This window comes from Panthera leo, chromosome A2 (genome assembly GCF_018350215.1).
Source record: "Panthera leo isolate Ple1 chromosome A2, P.leo_Ple1_pat1.1, whole genome shotgun sequence".
Taxonomy (NCBI): Eukaryota; Metazoa; Chordata; class Mammalia; order Carnivora; family Felidae; genus Panthera; species Panthera leo.
In genome coordinates this window covers 155,621,593-155,632,096 of record NC_056680.1, presented here as the reverse complement: position 1 = coordinate 155,632,096, position 10,504 = coordinate 155,621,593, and the positions used below count along the sequence as shown (strand labels likewise).

The 10,504-nt window shown below is 41.1% G+C and overlaps 1 non-coding gene and 1 pseudogene across 1 annotated transcript; both read right to left on the bottom strand.

Moving 5' to 3' along the window:
• Positions 1 to 6,200: 6,200 nt before the first annotated feature.
• On the bottom strand, positions 6,201 to 6,641 carry LOC122212943 (annotated as a pseudogene).
• Positions 6,642 to 6,679: 38 nt separating this feature from the next.
• On the bottom strand, positions 6,680 to 6,819 carry LOC122214693. The gene has a single exon (XR_006200067.1). It is a non-coding gene; the product is annotated as a small nucleolar RNA SNORA7 (small nucleolar RNA).
• Positions 6,820 to 10,504: the final 3,685 nt, after the last annotated feature.

Sequence of the window (10,504 nt, the reverse complement as noted above, 5' to 3'; positions counted from 1 at the left end):
ATGCTATCTCATTTCCCATCCCTAATTCCAATCCCTTAGTCAGATCCCAAGCACCTGTCACCTGGACCACTGCCACATTTCCTAACTGTTCTCCTTGTTTCCACCTGTACCCTTATATAACCTATGCTACAGATAGCAGGCAGCATGCGATCCTTTAAAAACAAAGCAGATTTTATACTCCCGCCTCCAAAAACAAAACAAAACCCTTCCTGATGGCTTTCCATTATCTGTGGAATAAATTTCACTGCCCCTCCCCACTCATGGTCTAGGGAGCCCTAAGAGATCTGGTTATGACAAAATTTTCTGATTTCAGTTTCTATCATTGTCTTTCTCCCTATTCTGTTTCATTTGCCTTGGCCTTCTCGTCTTTGAAAACACCGAGCAAACTCCTGCCTCAGGAGTTGTACCTGCAGTTCCTGCTTGGTAACCTCTACTGTAATGTACTTGAATGGTAGCCTCCTCTGTTCAGATGTGTCCTTTCCAGGGAGCTCTTCCATCATCACCTTGTTCCAATGATTACCCTCAGACTCTTTTTATCCCTCTGGCTTGCTCCATTTTTCACCATGGCACTTATAATCCAGCATTTTACTATATATTTCTTTATGATTTGCTTGTCTCTCCAAGAGGATGTAAGTCTCAAGGGGCAAAGAATTCCTATCTCCCATTTTCTGCTTTATCCAGAAGGCATAGAACAGTAACTCTCAAATAGGTGATCAATAAATATTTGTCAAAAGAACAAATGAGTGAATAAATTCCTTTCAGAATTTCAATTTCTTGAAAACTTGGAAGCAATTTTCTCAGTTCGGGAGAAAGAATGTGTAAATCTTAAAATTTCCATGTAACCTGGCAGCTTTTTAGCACGTCCGGGTGGTGTTTGCTGAAAACTCTGTACACCCTGCAGCTCAGCTCTTGGCTGGGAGGCAGTCTTCCCCTCATTTATTCACACCAAAGGAGGACAGCAGTGACAAGGAACTGAAGTCTAAGAGAGGTGGTCCTGTACAAATGTGGAAGAATCAGGAAAGCCTGAAGTTTCCTGCCTTTCCAGCCAGTCCAGCCCAGGAGAATAGAACCTTCCATTAATCTTGTTCAAGTGACTGGCTTGCCACCTTTGGTGGTCATGAAATGACCACCTCTTCATCCCTCTTCCTGTCTAGATTCTCACTCTTTTTAGGTATCTTGGGTCAGTAACTTGGGAACAAAGGTTTAACACTCTAGAAACCCATAAAGCAGATAGTTCTGTATCATGTCTTATCCATTTCCCTTTGCTCAGCAACAAAGAGCCCAGAGGACCAGGAGAAGTAAGAGGAAGTGGAAAAATAAAGTTCTCTAATTCTAGGGGCCCCTGGGTGGCTCAGTCGGTTAAGCGTCCAACTTCGGCTCAGGTCATGTTCTCGCGGTCCATGAGTTCGAGCCCCGCGTCGGGCTCTGTGCTGACAGCTCAGAGCCTGGAGCCTGTTTCAGATTCTGTGTCTCCCTCTCTCTCTGACCCTCTCCCGTTCATGCTCTGTCTCTCTCTGTCTCAAAAATAAATATTAAAAAAATTTTGTTTAAAAAGTTCTCTAATTCTAGACTCCTCCTTTTTGGAAGGCCTCAGAGTTCCCTCCCTTTCATAGATTTATGCTGGAAGCTTATATTCTTAAAGAATTCTTCAAACATTTCCAGACACATGCTAGTCCTCTACTGTGGGCATCTTTCTTTGGGGTCTTTCATGGTCCCTGATGAGCTCATTGTGTATGGAGCAAAGTGACGATAGGGGACAGAAGTGAGAATTGAGACACAGCTGGGAGCAGTTGGAGGAAACACTGTGGTTTGTTTTTGTCACAGGAACTATCTCTGGGATTAGGGGAGGGGATCATTTCTGACTCAGTTACCCAATCCTGGTAGAGAGAGGGTTTTGGAGCAGAATATCTCAGAGGTAGAGATAGCTTCATGTCCCTCCAAAATTAGAAAAAAATAAGTTCCAGGGCCCTTTTTACAATGATATGGAAGCCACTGGTGTGTTTTTGAGCTGGAAGTCTGTGAAAAAATGGAGAAGTCAAAACTTTCTGGCTTTGGAATGAGAGCTACAGCATGCAGTTAAAGTATAGCTCCCGAGGAAGGATGAGAAAGAAGAGAGGACTTCTATCCGCTGGTTACGATTCTAAGCCAGAGGGTCACATGAACACACACACACACACACACACACACACACACACACAGTGCCACACATAGTCATACACACAGTCATATACACACACACAGTCACATACACAGTCACACAGCCACACATATACACAATCACACATGCATTCATACACACACACACACACACAGGGAGCTGGGTCACTCTGTGTGGGAAGAAGGGAGGTTCCCTTTCTCATGTATTGGCATGTGCTTGGTATTTTCATACAGTTATGTCTCTGTCTCACAAAACCCCTTATGTAATACCTACTATTAAACCAATGTTACAAGTTAATTTGACAGAGGTAGTAAGTGACCAGACTAAATCAATGTCTAGGTGTCTTGACTTGCAAAAGCCATCCCCTTCTCATTGTACTGTGCTGCCCCTCACAATTTAAAATTATGGTTTAATCTTTGTGGCCAACGTCTGCTCCAGGAATTCAGGACTAATATCTAACCTGGTAGCTCAGTTAAGTACAGGAGAATGAGTAAGCATTGCCCGCTGGGTTTTCTGAAGGGATGGAAAGGAGGAAGAGTGGTTTGTGAGTCTCTTAAGGCCACTTGACAGGGCTTCCCAGCACATCCTCTTAACCTTTCCAGGTACCCTTTGCGACAGAGTCTGCTTCTATAGGAAAAGTCAACAGGATCTGCCCAATGGCACATGTCATGACTACATTGCCAGGACAGGAGATGGGCTGTTCTTCCTGGTTTTATAGCCTAAATAATGTCCTTGTATCAGAGGTCAATTTAATTGACCTGTCTTCACTTGCTTGCCATATCAACCACTTCACTCACATGAAACAATGGTTGCTGACTTCTCTTTTGCCAGCCTGGCACTGTCCTTATCCAAGTCCTGCCCTCTCACTCTTAATCCTCTCTTCTGCTTTGTGGTATCTGCAAAGACTGGACGCCAGATACTTTCCCTGGTTAAGTCTTGGAGCTCTGTTTCTATTGGCAAATGGTTGCTGATACCGTCCTCCTCCCTCTGCATCCTGCACTGCTCCCCGCCCCCCCCCCCCCCCCCCCCCCCCAAACTAGGAGCTTCGTCCATCTGGCTTGTACTCACTTTACCTATAAATTTCTGCTTCCCAGCCCTGGACACATTTTCAGAGAACTTAAGGAAATAATCAAGATGAGACCTACGGCATTTCTGCCCACTTTCTTCATCCCACCACTTTGGGTGAGACCAACGTACCCTGGTTTGCCTAGAACTTTCCATTTTAGCACTGAAAATCTTTTAAGCTTGGAAACCTCTCAGTTCTTGACAAGTCAGGATGGTGACTACCCATATTTCTCTTCTTCCAGATCATCAGCTTCTAGATTAGCATGTCCTTCAGGTCTTGGGATAATTTAAGGGGACTCTATTACACTGGGAACAGGGCCAAGCAAATACTAAAGTAATCCACTCCAGAGTGCTCTCTTTCTTTGAGATACTGTCCTTTAAATCTCCATTAGAATCTTTGCTATTGGAGACTTTCAGCTCAAGATGGCAAAATTGACCCACTTGTTTGCTTTCTTCTCTCTGTGAAATAAATCAGTGAAACAAAAACAAACAACAACAAATACACCATAGCAAAAAGAGAGGGATCGCTTTGTTATAAGACGCTTCTCCTCTTTTTTTTTCTTCAAATTTTCATTTAAATTCTAGTTAGTTAACATATAGTGTAATATTGTTTCAGGAGTAGAATTTAGTGATTCATCACTTAACATACAACTCACAGTGTTCAACACAAGTCCCCTCCTTAATACCCATCGCCCATTTAGCCCATTCCCCACCCACCTCACTCCACTTATTAGAATACGAGCTCAGAGATGCACATTACATTATACTTTGAGATCCTGGAGGTCAAGTTCTGTGCTATATTCTCCTTTCTATCTCCAGTTTCTGGCACAGAGTAGAACTCAAAATTCTTTATGAAATAGATGACTGTGATTGGAAAATCTGAGAGAACAAAAGGAGCTCTAACATTGAAAACTTTGAGACCTGAATCATCACAATTTGAGACCTGAATCATAATTTCTTACACTCAGCACTGGTCGGGCCACCTGTGAAGAGTCGTGCTGAATTCTGAGAACTGATTCTCTCCACTCCAGCCTGGACCTCAGGTAAACTGTAGGCAACCAGTTGTAGAAGGTGGAAAGTAGGAGACACAGAGTGAGTCCTAACTTCAGGCAGCCTGTCCCAAACTACACAATTCACCCAGGCTCTGGAGAAAAAGAGAGGTTATCTTAGGATATTGTCCAAGTCCAATTCCTGGAATTACTTTGGCTGTGTCCCAGCTCTAGCCTGCAGGCATAGACATGTGACTGATGCCTGCTCAGGTAAACTTCCTTGATCTCTGGGACACCTTGGAGAGGGGTGAAAGGAGAGGATAGGGCAGCTTGCCTGTAATTATTGTAGCAGTTGCCAGTTCTCAGAAGCAGTGGGTTGGATGAAATGACCTTTGGCAAACAGAGCAATATGAAGAGAAGGGTGAAAGGGAGAAAGGTGTGTTGAACTAGTGTTCTCAGCCCTCCGTAGTGACCGCTGTTTCTGTAGTGGCAGGGATGAGAATTTGAGAAAAAACTCTCGTCATCAAAATGTCTAAGCCTTGCTTCCTGCCTTCACTGTGTGGATTTACATTTGGGCTCCCCCTCTTCCACTTGGTATGGAGAAGAGCAGTGAGATTGGCTAGCTCATCTCCTTAAGGAAGTACACTTCCTTTTCCACTGGCAAAGGCATCATATCCCTGGAGGTATAGGGTGATATCTAAGGAGATGAGAAAGGAGGGGAAGTAGGTAGTTTTAGCTGCTCACCATATTCTCCTTGGATGTAAATATCTGCAGGTATTGATAATGAGTCATAGGTATCAGAAGGGGAATGATGTGCAAGTTACATGTGCGTGTGACCTCACGTTAGCCAAGCGCTGGTGACCACGGTCTGTCTGGAATTACTTTGCACATGTGTCTCTGTGTTGGTATTTCCAATATAAGTCAGTGTCTTTCTGTGGGTCTGTGAGCTCCAGTATATGGGTGCCAAACACGTACATTCCCAGAACTGTGTGTACACTGCTTTGCCTTATTTTCCTATTATAACCTTGGAAGTCCAAGCCTGGGGTAAATATCTAACTGCTGGCATAGGCCAGAAAGCCTTGGGCTACATCACTTACGACATTGGGCTCATTCTACAGTGTTGTTTTTGGATGATTCAGGAGACATGAATCTTTGGGACAGAAAATTAACCTTGTGACTGCTGGTCAAGGACTAGGCCGGGCAGGACTGAGTCACTGCACCAGCTATTGAAGAAGGAACTGTTTTTCTAAACTGCTGAGGGATGTACCCCAAGAAACATACCCTTATAGTATATTCCAAACAGGCAGATGATTTAGATGGAGAAATGACTACCTGTATCTGTTTTTTTTTTTTTTTTTTTTAACTACCTGTATCTTTAATGTTATGACCATTTTAGGGGCTGGGACAAAGCGAGATAGGAGGTGTCCCCTCACTGAACATTGGAGGAACTGACTCTGAACAAAAAAAAGGGGAATACACTTGGAGGTGCGGTGTTGTAGAAGAAGGGTACTATTTGTTAAAGTCAGCTGCATCAGGATCACTGCATACACGATATACCAATGTCACCACCCGTTCATAGAACCCAGGGATTCCAGTGAGAATGTAGCTTATTATACACTGTCTTACTTTCTCCATGAGCTCATTCCCTATTATGTATATTCTCATTCTGGAATTCTGCAATTCTGAAAGGAGAGATATAGGTATGTGGGAATAAACTACTTCCTTCCTTTGAGCCAATACCGTCTGTTTTTGGCAATATAGGCCTAAAATATGGAGGATTAGCTGAGTGTTGTCAGAGAGCATCTGTGCAAGTAGCTGATGCTGATGACAAAAGCTGGAAGGATGCCATTAGTCATAGGCTCAGGAAGCCACTCATCAATTCTCCCAACAGTGCACTAAGAGCAAGTCTTCATGGTTTTTTGTTTGTTTGTTTTTTGTAGTTTTATGGTTTTATTAAAACAAATGTGATGTGCACATAAGCTGTCTGTCTATTCATTTTCTTTGCTGTGCAGCCTGGCATTGGGATTCGTGACTCTGATAGCCAGCTGAGCTTCTCGTTCCACTATGGCTTTACGGTTCTTGGAGGAGACATTGTAAGCAATCTCTTCACGGTAAGATTCGTTGCACATCAGCAGCACCTCAAGCTCCTTGACTTGTGGACTAGAAACTTCTGAGAGCCACTGGGCAGCATGTGCTTTGTTTTCTTGTTGCTCCCATAACCCATGTTGGGCATCAGGATCTGGCCCTTGAATCTTCTGCGCATCCTATCATCAGTGCTTCTGTGTTTCTGCCAGTTGCACTTAATTTTGACATACTGGTCTGACTGGTGCCAGATGAACTTCTTTGTCCTCTTTTTAATGATCTTGGGCTTCACCAGAGGTCTGAGGGCAGCCATTATGCCTTCAGGAAAGAAGCAGAGATGGTATCATTGAGTCCCAGAAGGAAGATTTCCTGCTCAGGCCTTGAACATTGTTGCAGACTGTCTTCCAATCTCCAGCTGCTGAGCAAACTGGGAGTAGAATGGGTACCTCTGCAAGGCTCGCTTTCTCTCCCATTTACGAAGATGGCAGAATATTAACCACTCCCCAGACACGATCCTGGGAGAAGTCTTCATGGTTTTTGATGTGTGTGCACAATAAAATCACCTGGGAAGCCTCACCCAATCAATTATATTGGAATTTCTGGGGACGGGTTCTTGGCATCAGAATTTTAAAATATGTCTTAGAAGTGGTTGTAATATGCAGCCAAGGTTGCAGAATACCTAAATTCTGGAACCCCTCAGTTCAGAAACATGAAACCAGAATATTCAACCAGGCACCTGACATTGAAAGAGGAATCACAAGGGAGACTGTTTCCTTTGTCCATGTGAGATGCGGGGTTAACTGCACACCATGTGACACTTTTACAATGTTCAGTAGACATGTCTAAAAACTAATCAGCTAGGCTGATTAGATATTCTCTCTCAGGGACTTGAAGGGGGACACAAAAGCTGTGGTGGATGCCTGACCAGAAAGTTCAGGGTACGTTGGGGCGTGGGATCATTATGGTCACAGATTTGTCAGGTAGGACAGACTTGGAGGAGGTTGGTCAGGAGAGGGAAGAGAATGAAAGAGCAGCTGGAGAAACAGAAGGACGACACAGGGGACACAAGCAGGGGAGGATGGCCAGTCCCCACGGATGCCTTGACTCCTTAGCTTGCTGAGACAGTTGCAGTGCAATCTGGGAGAACCGTAAGTAGAACTCTGATTTAGAATTTTAAGTGAGAAGGATGCGGTTTCCTCTTAAGTCTTCAAGCCTGGCGTATACCTGTCTTGAATGCACTTCCTTTTTCTCTCTGTCACTCAAACACCTAATCCTTTCTCAAGAACAGTTTGGATGTCATTCCTACTTGGCCTCCAAGAACACACTACAATGCATACTCTGCTTCCTTAAATGAGATTTTGCTCATACCTTTATTTATTCCTTTCCATGCTGAGTTATCATTTTCTACTTCCTTGTCTCCTCTACTAGATTTTGAGCTCTTTGAGGCTAGAGGTTGTATGTGACTTACATTTTTCATCAGTGTCTAATGCAGTTTTTGGCACATAGCAGTTGTGAATAGAAGCTTGAATTAATTGAATACACTCTTAAAGATCAGATGGGCCTGAGTTTGTGGAACTTTCTGCTTCCTCATATACTCAGAAAAGGGTTAGTATACATAAAAATCTTTCTAGAATTCTAGATTGTAAACTTCCAAGGAATTTGTCCAGTAAATTCTTATGTAAAATATCTAATAAATAAAATAAAATAAAATAAAATAAAATAAAATAAAATAAAATAAAATATCTACTAAAAACCCTTAGCAGGAAATTCTCCCCTTCGGTCTTTAAACATCAAGCCTTCACAGAAAATTTAAGAGAACTAAGACATAAGAATAAGATTAGTTTATAAACTGAACGTATTTTGTTATTTAATGGTACTATGCCTGTACAAATGAATTATCCAAATAATTACAATGAGCCATTTAGCCTAGCTGCCCCCAAGATAGGATTTTGAGATGCAAACTTAACTGTTGTTATAGTGACGCCTTGATTTGAATTTCATCTGCTGTTGTGTAAATACTTAACACCTGCAATCAAAAGGGAACCATATTTTGCCTACCTTCCTGAGCCAATTACATGAGGCCTGTGGCTATATATGGAGCTCCATGGACATCCTATAAACCTCATATTATAGAAGGATTTTTTGTGTGCGACCCCTGATCTATGACTTTGGATGCATTCAATAAGGAGTAATGGACTCTGTGCTACAATCCATCACTGGCTGGTCAGACAAATGTGAACCGAGAGCATTAAAAAAGAATTTAAGCTTTTTCTGCTATTAGCAAAATATGTCCTTTATTCCCATGGCTCACTCCCATTCTCCTCACCTTCCCTACCAGCAAGCAGTCCCTCTGATCTCCTCAGTGTCTATTTTCTGCATGTGTTCTTGGAAAACACATAATGATGATTTGTATGCAGATGCTTTTATTTTTTCTTAAAAACATTTTTATTTTGAGATAGCAGTAGATTTACGTGAATTTGTATAAAATAGTGCAGAAAGATTCCATGTACCCTTAACCCAGTTTCTTCCAATGGTAACATCTTAAAGAAACTAGTACATATCACAACTAGAATATTGACATTCATAGTTAGGATAGGGAACATTTCCATTAGCAGTTGTGTAAACACATGGCACCTGAAGTCAAGATGGAACTATATTTTGCATATCTACCTAGCCAATTATGGGTTTCTTATGACTATACCTGGAATTCCATGGGCATTGTATGAAATTCAAATTGATGTTCACATTAAAGTTCAACCAGGATATTGACTTAGACAGTTAAGATACAGAACATTTCTATCCCCACAAGATCCCTCATGTTGCTTTTGTTTAGTCATACCTACTTCCATCCTCCTCCACCCCTTCCTTAAACCCCTGGCAAACCCTAATCTGTTCTCCATTTCTGTAGTTTTTTATCATTTCAAAAACGTTATAAAAGTGGAAGAATCATGTAGCATATAACCTTTGGGGATTTGGGGATTAGCTTTTTTTTTTTTTTTTTTTTGCATTCGACATAATTCTCTGGAGATTCATGCATGTTGTGTGTATTGGTAGATTTTTTTTTTTAATTGCTGAGTAGTCTTCCACAGTGTTGATAGATTACCATTTGTTTAACAGTTGACTCTGAAAGACATCTGGGTTTCCAATTTTTAGCTACTTTAAATACAGTTACTGTAAACATTTGTGTACAGGCCTTTGTGTGAATATCTCTTCATTTCACTAGGATAATACCTAGGAGTGTAACTGCTGAGCCCCATGGTAGTTGCATGTTTCCTTTTTAAAGAAACTGCTAAACTGTTTTCCGAGTGGCTTCATCATTTTACCTTCCCACCAGCAATGTATGAGTGATGCATTTTCTCCACATCTTCACCGGTATTTAGTGTTGTTACTATTTTAACTTTAGACATTCTGATAGGTAAATCTATGAGATTTTATATCCCATTGTGGTTCTATTTTTCCAATAGCTAATTTTGTTGAAAATCTTTTCATGTGCTTTTTTTTTTTTTTTTTTTTTTTTTGCCATCTTTATATCCTTTTTTGATTGAACGCCTCTTTATGCCTTTTGCCTATTTTCTAACAGGACTGTTTATGGTTTTAATGTTGAGATTTGCTAGTACTTTATATATTCTGGAGAATAGCCTTTTCGGATATGTAGTTTGCAAATATTTTCTCTTTGTCCCTATCTTGACTTTTCATCCTCTTAATAGAGTCTTACAAAGTAAAAATTTTACATTTTGGTCAAATCCAATTTATCAGCTTATCAACTTTTCCTTTTATGGATTTTGATTTAGTGTCAAGTTTAAGGGCTCTTTTTGCCTAGCCCTAGCTCTTAAAGATTATCTCCTCCGCTTTTTAAAAATATATTTAATAGTTTCATGTTTTACATTTAAGTCTATGATCCATTTTGAATGAATTTTTGTATAAGGTGTGAGACTTAAGTCATGGTTACTTGTGTTTGTTTGTTTGTGGCTGTCCAATTGCTTGCTCCAACACCAGATACTTGAAAAAGCTCTCTTTTCTTCATGAAATCACTTTGTATCTTTGTAAAACATCAGGTGGGCATATTTGCATGGATTTATTTCTGGGTTCTGGGTTCTGTTTTACTGATCTGTGTGTCTACCACAATGCCAATATCACATAGGCTTTTTTTTTTTTTTTTAATACTACGTAGTGTTGATTTCTATAGTATCTAATAAGTCTTGAAATTGGG